This window comes from Lactuca saligna, chromosome 2 (assembly GCF_052625555.1).
Source record: "Lactuca saligna cultivar CGN05327 chromosome 2, ASM5262555v1, whole genome shotgun sequence".
NCBI classification, from domain to species: Eukaryota; Viridiplantae; Streptophyta; class Magnoliopsida; order Asterales; family Asteraceae; genus Lactuca; species Lactuca saligna.
This window is the reverse complement of record NC_136418.1, coordinates 20364788-20386794: the sequence shown is the minus strand read 5'-3', so window position 1 is coordinate 20386794 and position 22007 is coordinate 20364788.

Genomic DNA, 22007 nt, shown 5'->3' with positions numbered 1-22007 from the left:
CAATTCTATCGGGTGTACTTACCCAATTGTGAAATATTCACCTAGCTTCCTAGCTCACTTCATTGAAAAAGAGATGACAAGTGTGTCATGGGACCAACACTCCTTGAAACTTGTCATATGAAAAAGTGTCGTATCTGTCGTTTAGTTCTCAATATAATTCGATATAAATATCAGGACCAAATTCTATTAAGAATTTCTAATGTCCTTTGAGCTACATGTTTAACATGTTTCATTCTCTAAGCCGAATCCTATATCTAAAAGAGTATATATTTAAATCTACACAGTCTCTGACTTGGAAGTCGAGATACTTACATTTTTTGTTCACATAACTCTCTTTTCGTTCATGACCAGTCTAAAATATTTCTATGGCTCATACAGTCTTTTCAGAGTACAACATATCACCTGTATGCTCTTTGTTTAATTTCACATCTTCAATCATTGCTCAATATATCGAGGATCAACACTTTCATCGTACAGAGCCTCAAGCGGTGAGGTCTTTATGTTAGCGTGACAACTATCAATGTAGGAAACTCAATTAACAAAAATAAGCATTCCAGGCAACATCCAAAGATCTATAAGAGATTTATAGAGCATATTACTTACGTCAATCTGGTTCATCCGGTCTAACCATTGGGGAGAATAAGTTAAGTTTATGGCTAAGCACATACATAAGGATTTTGATGATTGTCAACACTAACAAGTGAATCTACTATCTTAATGGGGGACGATAGAGACTGGCACCTCATGTAGTTTGACGATTGTTTTGCAAGTATTGGCCAACTTTTCCATTTCACATGGTTCTTAGTTTAGCATGAAGTGGGCGTACTTAGTCAATCCGTGAACCACTACCTGGATAGAAATCTTTAGTTTTCATGGGTAGTTGTGATATAAAGTCCATTGATGTTGATTCCCACTTTTACTTGGGTGTTTCTCTACCATTACTCTAGTCCTGAGTATTTATGACATTTTTCCTTTAGGACAAGTATGATATTTGTCCATTTCATTGGTAATCTCTACTATCTTGGATGTTCACTATTACCATTCCTTTGGATATAAGTACATTAGGTCAGAAGCCTAGATGGATGGGACACTTTAGTCTGTGTGCGTTGTCTAAGACTATGCTCCCGTGATCACTGCACTTAGGCGTACAAATTTGGCTCACAAAGCATCGCATACCGTCATCCCTAAGCTTGACTTATTTATCCATCATTCACAAAGTTTATCTCGCGAAGCCTTTCCTCTCTCAAAGTCTTGTGTTAAACTTCTCGAATTGGAGCTGTAGGTTGTGAATGGATATTCATAATTAATATTCGTACTCAATGAGGTTTGGTACGTTGTTTTCGGCTCAAGACATTTTCTACTATGTCAATCTCATTATAATGTTAGCGAATCTCACTCGTCATGATGACAACAATTTTCTCATTTATGTCATTCAACCAAAAGCATAGGCAAAAACCTTATCTCAATTCCTCTATCTGCACATCAATTCTTTAGGTACATGTCGTCGTGGACGAACAAGTCCTCTTACTTTCAGAAGGGTAGGATTTGTGCTCTACACCATAGTTGTTCCATCTTCTGGAATATATTATCTTGCTTAATTTCCAGTTGGATTTTGTTTCCTTTTTGGTGTTAATATAGTTGATAGTTGGGCTACCATAAACAAGTCCCTGATGGTCACTGGTAGTTTCCAACATAAATTCCTTTTTTTTTTGTTAAAATTCCAACATTCATTTCTTGGGAAGAACTCTTCAGTAAACTTCCATATTAGATCAAATCCTTCATATTTGATTAAATCCTTCACATTTTAACAAATCCTTCACATTTGATCTTTAAGGTGAGACAACAACTTTAATTAGGTTCTTCTTCGACCTGTTATTAAAAATGACCATGTCTTTCTTGTGGGGTAGGCTTCATAATATAATTTCCTTTTAGTACAAATCTACGCACAATAGGGAGGTGGCTGATTCATACCTATGATAATGTCCAACCTTCTGCCCGGAATTGGCATAAAGTTTATAAGTAATGATCGATTGTTGATGGTTACAATTAAAGCGGGTCGTATAACGACATGACGTGACACAAACAAAACCAAGTCATATAGACATTGATATTGGACTTTTGGTGACATACGTACGAGATTGACGTGACAAACATAATTAGTAAGTGTTAGGATGAAATTTATTTAAAATTTTGCGAGTAGGCTTCCCATTGCTCACTAGTTGTCTCTACTTTATAGGTTTTCTCCAATCTATCGGATTCGTGACTTAGAATAGGTTTAATTTAAGGTTCACGAATATTTCGCCACACACCTAAAACAAAAATAGTCCAGCATACAAGTGCTTAACAAGAAACGCACCAGTTACTACTGATGTGTCATGGATTTCATTCCTCTTTTTGATCACGATTGCTCTGAATCGAGTTTTCACCTCCTAATTCTTCAGTCTTGGGCAGTTTCTCTCAAAGTGTCAATTTTCACCATTTTCGTAACAAGCTTTTCTTCCACCAGTTCTTGTTCTAATATCTGCGTTTCATCTCCTAGTATCACACTCTTATGAGCATTGCCTGTAGTCCTTCTCAAGTCGTTGCATAAGCAGGGTCGATGCCCACAATTTACACTTAGTAGTTCTACTTGGTAAAATTTGTGTCCTTAAAAGTGTAGGTGTCAAACTTAACACTATAGACTTCCATACGATAGCTGACATGAAATACCGATTCCATTTTTTTCGCTATAAGGAGTTATTCCTACAATTCCTTCAATGTCGTAGAAGGAACTAGGTTGACATCACTATTATTTCCATGTTTGTTGCTTACGAAATCTACCTTGTACAAAGTCGTTCGTCCTGTTGACCTTGTAAGTGACCAAGGTGTTAACTACTAGTTGTTCGATCATTATCTCGATCGTAGTTGCGGCAAGCGATTGTGCCGGTGTCGGACGATCACTCACTGTATCTTGTGAGACATATCTTTTCTCACTACAATTTGTTCAAGGAGAAATAAGTCGCGTGAAAATATCGTTGTGAACATTAGTGATAAGATTACAATTATGCCAAACGTGTATAATTGATGTGGGTTTGCTCGAGACTAACTCTACTATGAGTATTAGATGTAGCAAACATCTACAGTACCACCAAGGGTGAAATGTTACACTTGGAACGAGTGAAAAGAAACTACAAAGTATTGGAACAAGTTATGAAAATTTACGAATAAAATGCTATAAGGAAAGAATCTACTACTCGATGTTTTAACTATATCTCGAGTTCTGAAGTTATAATTTATTAGAATCGAGATATTTTAGATCTAGACAAGATTCCTAACAACTTTTATGTTTCACATTTTTTTATCGAGTCTGTTTTATTCTCCTTCAAAAAGGATCACAAAAGATGAATGGTTGGCGTAGGTTTCCTTTTTTTGAACTTGGATGGTTCAAACATAAGTCGGACGGCTCGCAACCGAAAGAAACAAATTGATTGAATACCTAATCCAAATTCGAAATGATTTGTAAATGTGTGTATTTTACAAGGTATCCTTAAGATGTCTAACAATAGTATTCGTAGCATATCATATCCTAGAAATTAGTATTCCAAGATAATTATCGAACATGATCTATGTTTATGATACTTACAGTTTCATGATCATTTGAGGTAAATATTTGCCAAATATTCGTAAAGTGTTTATTAAACTTTTTAGGATTCTTAAGCGTTTTAAACTGTGATTTTATCGTTAAATATTTTGGGCTCCAAATGTTTTAGTCTATCAAAAACTGAATGTAAGCTTAATTGTTCATCGGTCCAACCACAATTAAACATAGGTGATCAATCTATGTCTAGTTGTGGTTTGGCCCACATACAATCAACTTAGTTAAGATATTTGACCTAAAACCTTGCGGTGTATTAGCATTCGAGGGTACGAGTTTATATATGTATATATGTATAACCCTATATTTGTCGGTTAAGGAATATACCTAACCTAAAAGAGTAAGCCCTAGGCTATAGTCGCACTTTCCTAAGAAAAGTTCTAGTTCGCTATAGCCAATAGCTCTGATACCAATCTGTCACACCCTCGGACGACGGCGGAAACGCCTAGGTGCGCGATGTAAATCAGCAATTACAGTTATTCAACATACATTGAATAGCACAAATATAATGTTTTATTATTACCGAAAAGAAATAACATTGACAAGACTATTGCTGAAATACTACATACGCCTAACGATCCGGCATTCACAATTGTATGATAAGAATTTCAGAGGATCTTCTGTACGAACTCTTCCAACCTTATAAATAACATGAGAATACATGTATTAAGATACGTCAACAAAATTGTTGGTGAGTTCTATACGTTTTTACACATATTATTTTTATACCAAAAAATGTTTTATAAAATGTATCTGGTTGACCAGCTTTTATAAACACGTATTTTTCTATCGAAAGTATAACATAATTGAATCATAAAATTATATTTAAACTCATTTAGCAATGTAATTTGCTCAAATACAAAAATACACCATTTATAAAATATATACATGTAAACCAAACCTATAACAAATTCTTACCGTTCCCATTTCCAAAATGATTTTTATATAAAGATTTTGAATATCAATTTATATAAAATAATGTCATATCACACTTAGTGAAAACATAACGTAGCCAAGTGTATTCTTGAAACCTTGTACAAGCATTTATATAGTTTATATGTAAAACTCATAATTTTCGAGTTTTATAAACTTTGTAAATCCGCGTCGTATTATTAATTAAGCATTATCTTACTTAATTTGAAAATCGGCACTTAACCAGTGGGGCAAGCTCATCCCAAAATACTTTTCAACAACTGGTAAATTATAAACACGTATTTGTACCACTCGTATAATTTCAACGACAAATATTAATCATTCTCTTTACAATTCTGTTATTTGAAACATCTTTGCTTACGGAGAAATTTGTCGTAGGGAGAGGTAGTTAACAACCTGAATACTCTTACACACTCGGCCCAAATTAGGAAGATTGACTAAATCTAGACCTATACTTCTTCGAATAAAAATATTCAATATAACAATTTGTCTATAACCGATACTATTTGTCGCTCCTCCACAAGCTACATAGGCACAATAAACAAGCCACAGGCACAAAGGAAATAAAAATGGAGGAATCAAGATCATTACTAACGTTTAAAAGAAGTCGTATAGTAACAAAGAAAGAAACACTTGACGCCTGTTGCCTTGTCAGACGAAGTTGTAGCTAGCAACCACAGACGGAAAATAACAATTCGCATAAATCTTTCCATGAAATAGATCTACACCAAAAGTTCTTTATTATAAATCTACACCATGTACATCGACCTATAGTATATGATCCCTCCTGGATTAATGGTATAGAGCTAACTGTCAATTCCAGAATTTGATCCTTACGAAGGATAAACACACAATCATAAAACTCTCTCTTTCACCCCTTTCGATACATTCCTCTCAGAAGCACACCTGGGATACACAATCCGAAAAATCTGTGATGACAATTCTTTGACTCATAAAATTCTTCGTTCACTAGGGTCAGTAACGCGAATCTTAGATTATTAAGATTTTTGAACCTTAGCAAAATTAGTTAAATAGTGAAACTAACGTAGCGTTCGACTATTGTGGCGATAATAATTTGAGTAGTACCTTACTTTAGCAGATAAGGAGGATGTTCGTTCGTGTAACATCCATAAAATTTAAGCCAATTTAAAACATTTTAATCCACTAAAAAACCATTAAGTTATTACAACTTGTTTTCAAAATAGTTTAAACATCAGTGTATCCCCAGAACCAAATCGCAAAATCATGAAATATGAGCTGATATGCACACCCTAGAGCCTTTGGAGGCTCTGATCTACCCTGACCCCCGTCAGTAAGTCTCAAAGTGGTTGGTGCTGGGGCCTGCACTGGCCTGGCAACCAATAGAGGACACTGGACCTTCATATGGCCCACCTGATCACAATGATAACAAAGTCGGACCCCAGCAGCTGGAGCCTGTTGCCTGCAATCCCTGCCTATATGCCCCTCCTTGCTACACTTGTGGCACACAGAAGAAGACCGACAAACTCCATCATGTACCTTATTGTACTTCCCACAAGTGCGACTCCTCTGACTTCCCTGACGATAATCAGCGGCCCTCATCCATTTTCCCGCAAGCTGCGACTGCAAAGAGGCCTGCCTTTGCTGCCTCAGCTGGAGCTCAATCTCTAACTCGCGCTGCCTGGCGGCCTCCTGCAACTCCAACAACGTAGTACATCTCTGCATAGATACGAACTGTTTGATATCCGTCTTGAGCATGCTCAGGTAACGGGTCATCTGAGCCTGCTCCGAAGCAAACTCAGGGCAAAAAATTGCCCTCTTTGTAAACATCTTGGTGATCTCCGTCACCGACTTTGAATCCTATTTCAGCTCCAAAAACTCCTGAGCCAACCTCTCCCGCTCAACCCACGGAACATAACGGGTACTGAACATGTCTTGGAACTAATCCCAAGTAACTGCAGCCCATTACGCATCAAAATATGATCTTGTAGTCAACCTCCACCAATCCTTTGCCCCGAGCCTTAGCAGGTTCAGAGCACACCTCACCCTTTGATCAGCAGGGCATGAACACATGAAGAAACATCCCTCCACATCCAACAACCATCTCATCGCAACAATCGGATCCTGAACTCTGTTAAAGGTAGGGGGCTTCGTATTATCGAAGTCACGATACTAAAAGCCCCGACCGACTCCTCCTCCTGCCGCTGCTACAGCTGCTGCAGCTGCCGTGGCAGCTGTCTCTGCAAGAGCTGCATAGCGCTCATTAAATTACTCAACCATGGCGGTCTTGATCGACCCAAACATTTCCGGTAATTGAGCCCGAAACATAGCAGCAACCTCATCATGCAGGATCTCACGAATCCTAGCATCCAACTCATTTGTCCTCATCTGACCAATGACCTCGGGTGGTGGTGATCCATCCTGACCACCCTCTCCTGATCCTGATCCTGAACCGAATCCTACTCCAATGCGCCTCGTAACCACCATACTGAAATTCATCATGAAGGACATTAGACATTTCTCATAATAGCCTGGAAACTATCTCCCAACCAAAACCCTAGGGGTTGTGACTTCCTTGATACGTGTATCGGTCCTGTGCTTTTAGTAGTATAGGCCCATACTACCTTCCACACCTACCGATATTGGTCTCATGTATCATCACAACACCCTTACAACATACACAAACATAGCGATCGCTCAATCCTCACTCCTAGAGGAGTTCTAAATATCTCATACTGTCCTACCGGTTGCACAACCCACCCATCCATGAAACTTCCACCAACCCTGCAGCACTAGTGTATGCTAGCCATACATAACGCTGGACCCTATAGACTTTCAAATATCTAATCCTACCCTAAGTTCCCAATCAGACAAGAACAGAACACAAGGCCAAATCAAACATTCTCAAGCTATAAGATCTTAGTTATGTATAACCGTGATGCATACACTAAATAACTACAGTAATGATGCCAATTCCATATAAAGAGAACCCTAGGCTAGCAGGCATCATGTAATCAGGCAATATTAGCATGCAATTCCTGAAGATCCCTAGCCTAGCACTAGCATGCTGTTCTAACATATCACATAATCAAATAACTGTATGGTATTTTGGGGTCTACTTTCGGGATCTTGCTGATCGTACCCCCTGCATCCTCCTTTAGTTATTTGAAAACCATTTTAGAAATCATTTTGAAAACCTTTCTTTGATTTGAGACTGGAGTCACAGGAATGTTCCTCCAATTCACTCAAACCAAGGCTCTGATACCAACTTGTAACACCCATACAATTTACGCCAATTTAAAACATTTTAATCCATTAAAAAACCATTAAGTTATTACAACTTGTTTTCAAAATAGTTTAAACGTCAGAGTATCCCTATAACCAAATCACAAAATCGTGAAATATGAGGAGCGGTACGATCACGCCTTTGCCTGCCACAATCTCCTGATGTACCTGAAACAAGAAACTGAAACTGTAAGCCCGAAAGCTTAGTGAGTTACCCCAAAAATACCCATACACATACAACCATGCACATACAAGAATGAACATCATACTATGGGTCCAGTCAACCATCGGGTTGGAATACCCCAGGCCCTCAACCATCGGGTTGGAATGCCAATATACTACAAGTCCAATCATCCTCGGGATGGAATACTCTCGGCCCACAACCATTGTGTTGGAATGCCCACACTCCTACAAAAACAATAACTAATATGGGTCCGATCATCCATTAGGATGGAATACCCCAGGCCCTCAACCCTCGGGTTGGAATGCCCACCTACTATAAGTCCAATTATCCTACCGGGATGCAATACTCCTGGCCCACAACCATCAGGTTGGAATGCCCACCTACTATGAGTCCAATCATCTTACCGGCATGAATACTCCTAGCTCACAACCATCGGGTTGTAATTCATACATACTATGAGTCCAATCATCCTACCGGGATGGAATACTCCTGGCCTACAACCATCGGGTTGGAATGCCCACATACTAACAAACACGTGCACCTATCGGATAACCATATAACAATCTATAGAGACAAGATAATAGGGCCCTATCATCCTCGGGATGGAATACCCTCCACTACCAATCAACCAAGTGCACATATAACAGGCAATCTCCTACCAGCATACAGACAACCAGACCAACTACAGGTCACTAAGCATAGGCACATCCAGTCTACCAGGATACCGATCTAACCAACAATGCTAACACATAATCATCCTTTCAACTAGAATGCCAACTAACATATCACAGCAGTAACTATATCAAATAACAAATTAAAGGGAAAACCTTGGTGCCTTAGACCCTTGGGTATACTAAGGATAATTCACCTTGCAACTATCGAACCGAACCACGAAGCACAATCCCGAAGCACTGCTCCAGAATCCAACACCTATAGCCATCAATGATTCATTGACATAAATATCCAAATTACCATAATACCTTTGAAGGCCAAACGGATCAAAGTCAAAGTCCTAGCCAAAGTCAACCTTCCTGATTGACCTTACTAGCCGAGTCAACCCATTGACTCGCCGAGCTCTTAAACTCAGAAAACTCTCATATCACGACTCGACTCGCTGAGTCACCCCTTGACTCGTTGAGTCCATCAATCTCTGAGTCCTATCCTGTCCAACTCACTGATTCACCACTCAACTCACTGATCCGAGTCTTAACCAGGAGAGGTTGGGGGTTCTGCGCTATGACTCGTTGAGTCCAAGAACAGACTCGTCGAGTCCACAAAAATCTTCATCAGACTTGCCGAGTTGTTCATCCAACTCGTCGAGTGCGTGCCCATTATCATATGAGTCGCCAAGTCATGCCATGCGACTCGTCGAGTCTCTTTAGTCCTTCATCCATACAGTCACTTCTTGAGCCATGCAGAAGCTTCATATTGTAGATCCATCCTCCTAGGGTATGAAACTCACATAAAGCTGCCAACTTTACGTCAGTATAAGGTGCTATTGGCCCAAAAAGGCTAGGGCTAGGGTTTAAGGAAAGAATGCTTCACAACCAAACAAAGGGCTGATGCTTTATGATTTCCTGGACCAAGGCAAGTCTAGATCTAAAGCTGCAACATCAAATCTAGACCCATAACCTGAAATGGATTTTAATGATACTAAAATGGCCGCAAATCCATCCATAAGTTGATCTAGAAAGGAAAGGATCAAGGTAACAACTTCATACCTCAAAAATGTGCACAAATTGAAGTAGATTCTGGATCTATATGAGTCCCTTGATGCTATACCCTTGATCTACAAGCCTCCCTTGCTAAAATCTCCTTCTAAAGCTTCCAAGCTCACTCCAAAGTCTAACACATGATATTAGGGTTTTCTGACTCTCATGGGGGTAACAAAGAGGCTGATGTGAGGATTTAAGGTCCTTTAAATAGGGTGTAAACCCTAAGATTAGGATTTATATTTTTATAATAATTATAAAAATAAATTATATCGTTTACTTAGTAATTGTTTCCACATTATGAACGGGAGTATAAAAATAATAATTGATTTTTGGTATAACTTCAATTAATTATTATATATATTTGTAAAATCTTCTTTTAAAGTTGTTTAAGACAATGTACATTTCCTTAGTGCACAATTATATTAAATACCATATTTTGTTATGGGTATAATGTCTTTTTATGCTTTCTCAATATTTTCGCGCACATATATACGACGAATATTATAGATTAGGATTCGTCGAATAACTTCTATCTGTATATCAATCTACTTATAAACCTGTGATTTTTATTAATATTAATTAATATATCACAACAAGGTATAATTTTATCATTTATAGCATTCTACTATAACTTATATAATTTATTAATGCTTTAAACCTTTTAAATTGTTATTTTCATAAACCCTTAACCAATAATAAAATATGATGCAGTTAATGTATAAGATTTGAAAATCATCAAAACTTTAAATAGATACTGATGTATTCTCCCCCAAAATTAAGAATGTAAATGAGGGGCCGTAGAAACTCACATTCGATGCGTGATCTCGATTTAGGTTCGGTTGTTAAAGTAAAAGAGAACCCGATTTGATTTGTAGTTTAATTAACTAAAATGATAGTTTTGGTGAATCAAAAAGTGTATTTTAGCAACTGTAGGGCTGTTTTGGGAAATTATACAACAAATGGGGATTGTTTAGTAAATTCCTTAACCACAAAAGATCAGTTTTGATAAATCGTTTCAAATGGGGTTTATTTTGGCACCACACAACATTTGTACGGGTTGATATGGCTATTTATTATAAACAAAGGATTTTAGGGCTTTTGCGCCCTCATCTTGCCCGATCGATCAAAAGAAAGAATCAGACGCGAGGAACAAGCGCAAATGACACACGCACGCCTTCAGCGACTCATCCGTCGAGCGAAGGGAAAAGAAATCGAAGGCGGCAGCAGGTGGCTCGATGGAGGAGGCCAATCGTAAAGAGGAGGACTGACAAAAGGGACTTCGGTCCTCCTCTTCGTCATCATCAGACCGGAGATGTGACTGGCAAACGAAGGCAGCCAAGGGATGTACCGGTGGTCGCTAAGAGATAGCGAGGAGGGGAGCACCTCCGGTACTCGGTAGGTCCGAACAAAAAAGAAAGGAAGAGGCAGCGAAGCTGCTCTCTTTTTGCTTCCACAGTGAGATACGAAGGAGAAAAATGGGCGGCGATAGCAGCTCTTGTGGTGGGGTGTTTGACTCTTCGTTTGACAGTAAGCAAGGAGCACAACGTGAAGGTCTTGATGTCTTCTTGATTGCAGGGAAATCTCCACTTCTGGTGGAGGTTTGGGTTGATTCAATTGACAGGTAAGTGCACAAGAAAGAACCAAGAGGCTGTTGCCCTCTTTGGTGTCGATGTAACAGCCAACCACTTCGGTGGTACCTTGGCAGAAATTTGTGAAGAAGAAAAGGGTAAGAAGAAGCAATTTTGGATCAGTGATTTCATGATTGTTTTACAATTTCAATCGACAGGGAGAAAAGAAAGGGAAAGAGGTTGTTGCCACCTTGATGTTCACCGGAAATGGTAACCACCTCCTTGATGATCATGTATTTGTGTATGTAAAAACATGTATTTTGTATATGTATTAACATATTTTGTGAATGTATATATTTTGTGAATGTATTGAGTGATGTGGCGAAAAATGCAAATTTAGATGCTATAGTTATATTGTTAAAAGTTTAAATTCAATTATGCTTCACTCAAAGTGCCAAAAGTACAATGTCATATTTGAATATCTTAAAATGATGATATTTTCTAATGTTCTCGATTCGTGTGCCATCGATCCGGATAATTTTTCTGAAAATGACAAATAATAATCTCGGTTATAAGGTTTCCAAAAAGTCAGACGGATCTTAAATTCGATAAGTAGAAATCCGGGAATATTCGTTTAAAGTTTTGCGATTAATAGGATTGGATTCGACAGATTTTTCAAATCTGATTTCGGTCGAGTTTAAAAATATTATAAAAATATAATAAAATAATAGCCCATAATCAGAATTCAAAAACATGTTCAAATACGGTTTACGAGACTCATGTCTTCCAAACGAAACAATGTATGTTTGTTTCAAAAAAATTAAATAAATACTGATTTTTAAGATTTTAATGAGTCTTAACTTTCTCATACAACCTTCGTTTTGGTCGTTCGTTATTTCCACGAAATCAAGATAACATAATCTACTCAAATATCTATTCCATAACTTTAAAATATATTTAATACAAAATTTTATATTTAACACCACCAAAAATTAAATTTTTGGCGATTTTCGATTTGATCTCAACGATAGAGGGTTTTAGGCCGCTTGAGATGTTTTAAAAGCAATTATGAAATAAGTTATTTAATATACTTTACAAACATAAAATTAAATGTAATTGGTTTTTATTTCATAACGGTTTGACTGCCAAACTCTAACCAATTTTTACCGGTAGTTACATTATCCACCATTGAAATGAACATCGTCCCGAAATTCAACGTGTAGATAAAATATTATAAAACAATTGGTGAAATTTTCTTTTCGCTTTATTCACACATGATCATTCTATAGTCGTTATAAGTCGTATAACTAAAGATTGGGTACTCGGTCGAATAGATGGCTTTATTCTAATCCCTACAAAGAGAAATGAATAGGGAATACAATCGAATCAAGTCGTTTAAGGTTATCGAATCTTATATACCTTTCTATCAGGTGTACTTTCCCATGGTTTCCTAGCTAACTTCATTGAAAAAGATATGACAAGTGTGTCATGGGACCGACACTCTTTGCAACTTGTCGTATGAAAAAGTTTCGTGTTTGTCGTTTAGTTCTCAAGATAATTCGATATAAATATCAGGACCAAATCCTATTAACAATTTCTAATGTCGTTTGAGCTGCAAGTTTAACATGTCTCATTCTCTAAGCTGAATCCTTTCCCTAAAATATTAGGTATTTAAATCTACACAGTTTCAGACTTGGAAGTCAAGATACTTACATTTTTTGTTCACATAACTCTCTTGTCATTCCTGACCAGTCTAAAATCTTTCTCCGGGTTATACAATCTTTTTTGTGATCTCATAAGTGCTTCTTGGATCAGAGTGCAACATATCATCTATATGCTCTTTATTTAATTTCACATCTTCAATCATTACTCAATATATCGAGGATAAACACTCTCTCCGTACAAAGCCTCAAGTGGTGAGGTCTTTATGCTAGTGTGACAACTAGCATTGTTGGAAACTCAATTAACAAAAATGAGCATTCCAAGAAATATCCAAAGGTCTATCAGAGATGTATAGAGCATATTATTCACGTCAATATGGTTCATTCGGTCTAACCATTGGGGAGAGTAAGCTAAGCTTATGTCTAAGCACATACTTAAGGATTTTGATGATTGTCATAACTAATAGGTGAATCTACTATCTTAATGGGGGATGATAGAGATTGGCACCTCGTGTAGTCTGACGATTTCTTTTGCAAGTATTGGTCAGCTTTTCCATTTCACATGGTTCTTAGATTAGCACGAAGTGGGCGTACTTAGTCAATCCGTGAACCACTACATGAATAGAAATCTTTAGCTTTCTTGGGTAGTTTTGATATAAAGTCCATTGACGTTGGTTCCCACTTTTACTTGGGTATTTCTCTACCATTACTCTAGTCTTGAGTGTTTCTGACATTTTGCCTTTAGGACAAGTATGATATTTGTCCATTTCATTGGTAATCTATACTTTCATGGATGTTCACCATTATCATTCCTTTGGATATAAGAACATTAGGTCAGAAGCCTAGATGGATGGGACACTTTAGTCTGTGTGCGTCGTCTAAGACTATGCTCTCGTGATCATTGCACTTAGACGTACACATTTGGCTCATAAAGCATCGCATCCCGTCATCCCGTCATCTTTCACAGAGTTTATCTCGCGAAGCCTTTCCTCCCTCAGATTCTTGAGTTAAACTTCTCGAATTCGAGTCGTAGGTTGTGAATGGATATTCATAATTAACATTCGTACTCAACAAGGTTTGGTACGTTCTTTTTGGCTGAATAAATTTTCTACTATGTCAATCTCATTACAATGTTAACGAATCTCACCCATCATGATGACAACAATTTTCTCATTTATGTCATTCAACCAAAAGCATAGGCAAAAATCTTATCTCAATTCCTCTATGTGCACATCAATCCTTTATGTAGATGTCATCGTGGATAAACAAGTTCTCTATTCTTTCAGAAGGGTAGGATTTGTGCTCTACACCATAGTTGTTCCATCTTCTGGAATATATTATCTTGCTTAATTTCCAGTTGGATTTTGTTTCCTTTTTCGTGTTAACATACTTAATAGTTGGGCTACCATAAACAAGTCCTTGATGGTCACTGGTAGTTTCCAACATAAATTCCATTTTTTTTGGTTAAAATTCCCGCATTCATTTCTTGGGGAGAAGTCTTCACTTAAACTTCCACATTAGCACAAATCCTTCATATTTGATTAATCCTTCGCATTTTATCAAATCCTTCACATTTGATCTTTAGGGTGAGACAACAACTTTAGGTTCTTCTCCAACGTGTAATTAAAAATCACCATGTCTTATTTGTGAGGTATGCTTCGTCATACAATTTCCTTTTACTAAAAATCTAGACACAATGGGGAGGTAGCTGATTCATAGCTAAGATGATGTCCAAGCTTCTGCTCGGAATTGGCATAAAGTTTATAATTAATGATCGATCATTGTTGGTTACAGTTAAAGGGGGTCGTATATCGACTTGACGTGACATAAACAAAATCATGTCATATAGACAACGATATTGGACTTTTGGTGACATACGTATGAGATTGACGTGACAAACATGATTAGTAAGTGTTAGGATGAAATTTATTTAAAATTTTGCGAGTAGGTTTCCCATTGCTCACTAGTTTTCTCTACTCTATAGGTTTCCTCCAATCTATCGGATTCATTACGTAGAATAGGTTTAACTTTAAGGTTCACAAATATTTCGCCACACACCTAAAACAAAAATACTCTAGCATACGAGTGCTTAATAAGAAATGCGCTAGTTACTAATGATGTGTCATGGATTTCATTCCCTTTTTTGATCACGATTGCTTTGAATCGAGTTTTCACCTCCTAGTTCTTTAGTCTTGGGCAGTTTCTCTCAAAGTGCCAATTTTCACCATTTTCGTAACAAGCTTTTCTTCCACCAATTCTTGTTCTAATCTCTATATTTCATATCTTAGTATCACACTCTTATGAGCATCGCCTGTAGTCCTTCTCAAGTCATTGCATAAGCAGAGTCGATGCCCGTAATTTACACATAATAGTTCTAATTGGTAAAATTTGTGTCCTTAAAAGTGTAGGTGTCAAACTTAACACTATAGCCTTCCATATTGGAGCTGACATGAAATACCGATTCCATTTTTTTCGCTATAGGGAGTTTTTCCTACAATTCCTTCAACGTCGTAGAAGCATCTAGGTTAATGTCACTATTATTTCTATGTTTGTTACTTACGAAATCTACCTTGTACAAATTCATTCTTCTTGTTGACCTTGTAAGTGACCAAGGTGTTAACTACTAGTTGTTCGATCATTATCGCGATCATAGTTGCGGCAAGCGATTTTGTCGGTGCCGGACGATTACTGACCGTATCTTGTGAGACATATCTTGTCTCATTACAATTTGTTCAAGGAGAAATAAGTCACGTGAAAATATCGTTGTGAACATTAGTGATAAGATTACAATTGTTCCAAACGTGTATAATTGATGTGGGTTTGCGTGAGACTAAGTCTACTACGAGTATTAGATGTAGCAAACTTCTATAGTACCACCAAGGGTGAAATGTTACACTTGGAACGAGTGAAAAGGAACTAGCAAGTATTGGAACAAGTTATGAAAATTTACGAAGAAAATGCTATAGGAAAAGTATCTACTACTCGATGTTTTGACTATATCACGAGTTCCGAAGTTACAATTTATTAGAATCGAGATATTTTGGATGTAGACAAGATTCCTAACAACTTTCATGTTTCACATTTTTTTATCGTGTCTATTTTATTCTCCTTAAAAAAGGGTCACAAAAGATGAATGGTTGGCATAGGTGTCCTTTTTTTGAACTTGGATGGTTCAAGCATAAGTCGGACGGTTCACAACAGAAAGAAACAAATTGATTGAATACCTAATCCAAATTCGAAATGATTTGTAAATATGAGTATTTTACATGGTATCCTTAAGATGTCTAACAAGAGTATTCATAGCATATCATAGCCGAGAAATTAGTATTCCGAGTTAATCATCGGACATGATTTATGTTTATGATACTTACAGTTTCATGAGCATTCGAGGTAAATATTTGCCAAATATTCGTAAAGTGTTTATTAAACTTTTGAGAGTTCTTAAGAATTTTAAACTATGATTTTTCGTTAAATATTTTGGACTCCCAATGTTTTAGTCTATCAACAAACGAATCTAAGCATAATTGTTCATCGGTCCTACCATAATTAAACATAGGTGATCAGTCTATGTCTAGTTGTGGTTCGGCCCACATACAATCAACTTAGTTAAGGTGTTTGACCTAAAACCTTGCGGTGTATTAGCATTCGAGGGTTCAAGTTTCTATATATATATATATATATATATATATATATATATATATATATATATATATATATATATATATATGTATAACCCTATATTTGTAGGCTAAGGAATATAGCTAACCTAAAAGACTAATCCCTAGGCTATAGTCACGCTTTCCTAAGAAAGTACTAGTTCGCTATAGCCAATAGCTTTGATACCAATCTGTCACACCTTCGGCCGACGGCGGAAACGCCGAAGTGCGTGACGTAAATCAATAATTACAGTTATTCAACATACATTGAATAGTACAAATATAATGTTTTATTATTACCAAAAAGAAATTACATTGACAAGACTATTGCTAAAATACTACACACGCCTAACAATCTGGCATTCGCAACTGTGTGATAAGAATTTCAGAGGATCTTCTTCATGAACTCTTCCGACCTTATAAATAACCTGAGAATACATGCATTAAGATACGTCAACAAAATTGTTGGTGAGTTCTACAGGTTTTGACACAAAGTATTTTTATACCAAAAAATGTTTTATAAAATGTATCTAGTTGACCAACTTTTATAAACATGTATTATTCTATCGAAAGTATAATAATTGAATCATAAAATTATATTTAAACTCATTTAGAAATGTAATTTGCTCAAATCCAAAAATACACCATTTATAATATATATATATATATATATATATATATATATATATATATATATATATATATATATATCTATCTATATATATATATATATATATATATATATATATATATATATATATATATATATATATATAAACCAAACCTATAACAAATTCTCACCGTTCCCATTTCCAAAGTGATTTTTATATAAAGATTTTGAATATCAATTTATATAAAATAAAGTTATATCACACATAGTGAAAACATAACGTAGCCAAGTATATTCTTGAAACCTTGTACAAGCATTTATATAGTTTATATGTAAAACTCATAATTTTCGAATTTTATAAACTTTGTAAATTCGTGTCGTATTATTAATTAAGCATTATCTTAATTTGAAAATTGGCACTTAACCAGTGGGACAAACTCATCCCAAAATACTTTTCAACAACCGGTAAATTATAAACACGTATTTTTACCACTCGTATAATTTCAACGATAAATATTAATTATTCTCTTTGCAGTTCTGTTATTTGAAACATCTCTGCGTACGGATAATTTTGTCGTAGGGAGAGGTAGTTAACAACCTGAACACTCTTACACACTCGTCCCAAATTGGGAGGATTGACCTAATCTAGACATATACTTCTTCGAACAAAAATCTTCAATATAACAAGTTGTCTATAACTGACACTATTCGTCGCTCCTCCACAAGCCATATAGGCACAATAAACAAGCCACACGAGCACAATATAAATAAAAATGGAGGAATTAAGATCGTTACTAACGTTTAAAAGTAGTCGTATAGTAACGAAGAAAGAAACACTTGACGCTTGTTGCCTTGTCAAACGAAGTTGTAGTGTTACCTTGTCAGACAAAGTTGTAGCTAGCAATCACAGATGGAATATAACAATTCGCATAAATCTTTCCATAAGAAATATATCTACATCAATTGTTCTTTATTATAAATCTATGCCGTGTACATCGACCTACAATATATGACCCCTCCTGGATTAACGGTTATAAAGCTAGGTGTCAATTTAGGATTTGATCCTTACGAAGGAAAAGCACACCATTATAAAACTCCCTCTTTCACCCCTTTTCGATACATTTCTCTCACAAGCACACACATGATACACAATCTGAAAAATCCATGATGACAATTCTTCGACTCATAAAATTCGTCATTCACTAGCGTCACTAACGCAAATCTTAGATTATTAAGATTTTCGAACCTTAGTGAATTTAGTTAAATAGTGTTCGACTATTGTGGCGATAATCATTTGAGTAGTTCCTTACTTCAGCCGATAAGGAGGATGTTCGTTCGCGTAGCCGAATACTCACTTATGTCGATATTCGATAAGTTGCATAATTTATATGATATATAATTTATTAGGTAATAATCCCCAAAAATTCGAGAATTAATTATATTATCATATGTGACGAGTTTTGTATCACAACTAAAATGATTTATATTTTTATAATAATTATAAAACTAAATTATATCATTTACTTAGTAATTGTTTCCACATTATGATTGGGAGTATTAAATAATAATTGATTTTTGGTATATTTTCAATTAATTATTATATATATTTGTCAAATTTTCGTTTATAGTCGTTTAAGACAATGTACATTTCCTTTGTACACAATTATACTGAATACCATATTTTGTTATGGGTATAATGTCTTTTTATGCTTTCTCAATATTTTCGCGCACAAATATACGACGAATATTACAGTTTAGGATTCGTCGAATAACTTATATAATTATATCAATATACTTATAAACCTGTGATTTTTATTAATATTAACTAATATATCACAACAATGTATAATTTGATCATTTATAGCATTCTACTATAACTTATATAATTTATTAATGCTTTATACCTTTTAGATTGTTATTTTCATAAACTCTTAACCAATAATAAAATATGATGCAGTTAATGTATAAGATTTGAAAATCATCAAAACTTTAAATAGACACTCATGTATTCTCCCCAAAAATTAAGAATGTAAATGAGGGGCCGTAGAAACTCACATTTGATGCTTGATCTCGATCTAGGCTCGGTTGTTGAAGCTTGTCGTGAGGAACCGTAATTTACACCTTTGTAAATTTGGAACAAACCATCAGGACTATTTTGATAAAAGTAAAAGAGAACTCGATTTGATTTGTAGTTTAATTAACTAAAATGATAGTTTTGGTGAATCAAAACAAATGAGAGAGAGCTTTGGTGTATTTTAGCAACTGTAGGTCTGTTTTGGGAAATAATACAACAAATGCGGGTTGTTTAGTAAACTCCTTAACCACAAGAGATCAGTTTTGATAAATCGTTTCAAATGGGGTTTATTTTGGCAGCACGCAACATTTGTTGGGGATGATATGGCTATTTATTATAAACAAAGGATTTTAGGGCTTTTGTGCCCTCATCTGGCCCGATCGATCAAAAGAAAGAATCAGACGTGAGGAACAAGCGCAAATGACACATGCACGCCTTTAGCGACTCATCCGTCGAGCGAAGGGAAAATAAATCGAAGGCGGCAGCAGGTGGCTCGGTGGAGGAGGCCAATCGTAAAGAGGAGGACTGACAAAAGGGACTTCAGACCTCATCTTCGTCATCATCAGACCAGAGATGTGACTGGCGAACGAAGGCAGCCAAGGGATGTACTGGTGGTGGCTAAGAGATAGCGAGGAGGGGAGCACCTCCGATACTCGGTTGGTCCGAACAAAAAAGAAAGGAAGAGGCAGCGAAGCTGCTCTCTTTTTGCTTCCATAGTGAGATACGAAGGAGAAAAACGGGCGGCGATAGCAGCTCCGGTGGTGGGGTGTTTAACTCTTCGTTTGAAAGTAAGCAAGGAGCACAACGTGAAGGTCTTGATGTCTTCTTGATTGCAGGGAAATCTCCACTTCTGGTGGAGGTTTGGGTTGATTCAATTGACAGGTATGTAACACCCCGTTCTTCGAATGTTCAACTATAAGTGCCTGAAGTTTAAGAGAAAGGTAATTCTGGTCCTTTTCGAGAAGTGAGTTTCATCCGAGTAGGTTTCGGGCGAGTGTATGTGTTAGAAGTATTGGGGCTTCTCGTCACCCTCGTTTGAATGTAAAGTTATTTGAGAGTGGGTTTAGATTAGCGGAGTTGCGTTGCCTCGAAGTTGATCATTGCTTATAATTCTTTGTGGAATAAGAAGGAAACGGTTCCTTGCATGCATGGCATGCATGCATGCTTATGTGTTTTGAAAGGTGGCTGGGTACGCCCAGCGTAAGCTGACGTACACCCAACGTAATGGCTCGAATAGTTGCGGGTAGTCGAGTGAGTACGCCCTGCGTACCAGGGAGGTACGCCCCACGTACTCTCAGGAATCCCAAACCCTATTTTTAGGGTCAGCCACTACATAAGGAATATGATGGTTCACCCCTCAGCCTCCTTATACTCATCTTCAACCTCAGAGAAACACTAATCTCGTATTCCTTCCATATTTGAGTGTGTTTGACCTTGAAAAGCTTGTATTGGCAAAAGAAGGGCTTGAAAGAGAAAAGGGAAGTTGTCGAAGAAGAAGAAGAACGTGTGGAACTTGTGGATCTGAAGAAATACCACCCTTTGGAGCTGGTTTAAGGTATAAAGCTTCTTGCTTGGCCTTCATATTGCTTAGATCTATGCATTTTGAAGCTTTGTTATCATTCTTGTCCCTAAAGTCTTCATCTTGTTGCATAGTCTGATTTGGTCAAATGTAGCTGTCCTTTCAGACCTTTGGAGAGGTCTTGAGTGATAAAAATGAGGTCCTAAGGGCTGTAGTTATTCCATGTATGAGTTATGTGGCTCTTAATGGATTAAGACCTTGGATTAAGAGCTTAAGGATGTCCCAAGTGATAAAGTCTGAGACTTTATGATTTCTAATCACATTTGGCCTATGGATCTAAAGTTTGGGCTTAAGAGATTAAGCCATTAAGCTGTAAGAAGGACTTAATAGCATTCGGAGTTACGCCCCGCATAACATGGTGGTACGTCCCGCGTAGCGGGCCAGTGCCCCGTTTCAATTTAGCGATCTTTGTTGTACGCCCCGCATACTCCTCCTATGGACTTCCTTTTGGGCCTTTGTGTTGGGCCATTTGTGGGTTGTTGGTGTTTGGGCCAGGTCTGGAAATTATAAATAGAGTATTTTGGGCCCAATTAATATTATGAATATTAGATCTAGGCCCATTTGGTGAGGTGGGCCCAATTTGGTAAATTGGGCCAATGTTGGACTTTGTGTGAGATTGGGACTTTGGTCTTGGCATGATAAGTGGAAGTATGTTGACCTAATGCTTATGCTTGTTATGTTGGTTAGTTCGGGATTTGCGGTGAGTTGGTGGTTCGAGAGCCTGCTTCTTCCATTTAGAGTATCGACATTCACGAGGTGAGTTATCCTCACTATATCGACGGGGTCTAAGGCACCAAGGCCGACCCTTTATTGGATTGTGATTCGGATATGGTTGTTATGTTATTTCTTGACATATGTGCATCTTGGTAGCTAGGATGGTATATGATGGAGACCTGATTAAGGTCAGTTTCCCAATATCTAGAGTGATGCTATGCTAGTGACTGGTTAGGTCGGTAACCTGGTTAGGGTAATGATATGTTATGTGATATGCTTGATCGGTTTGTTGACTATGACTGTTATATGATTGTATGTTATGTGCAGATGGACTAGAGATGGGTTGAGGCGGGTCCTGCTTTGTGTTGTAGGCCAAGATACCCCGGGCGGACCGGTTGTTCCGAAGGCCCATCGA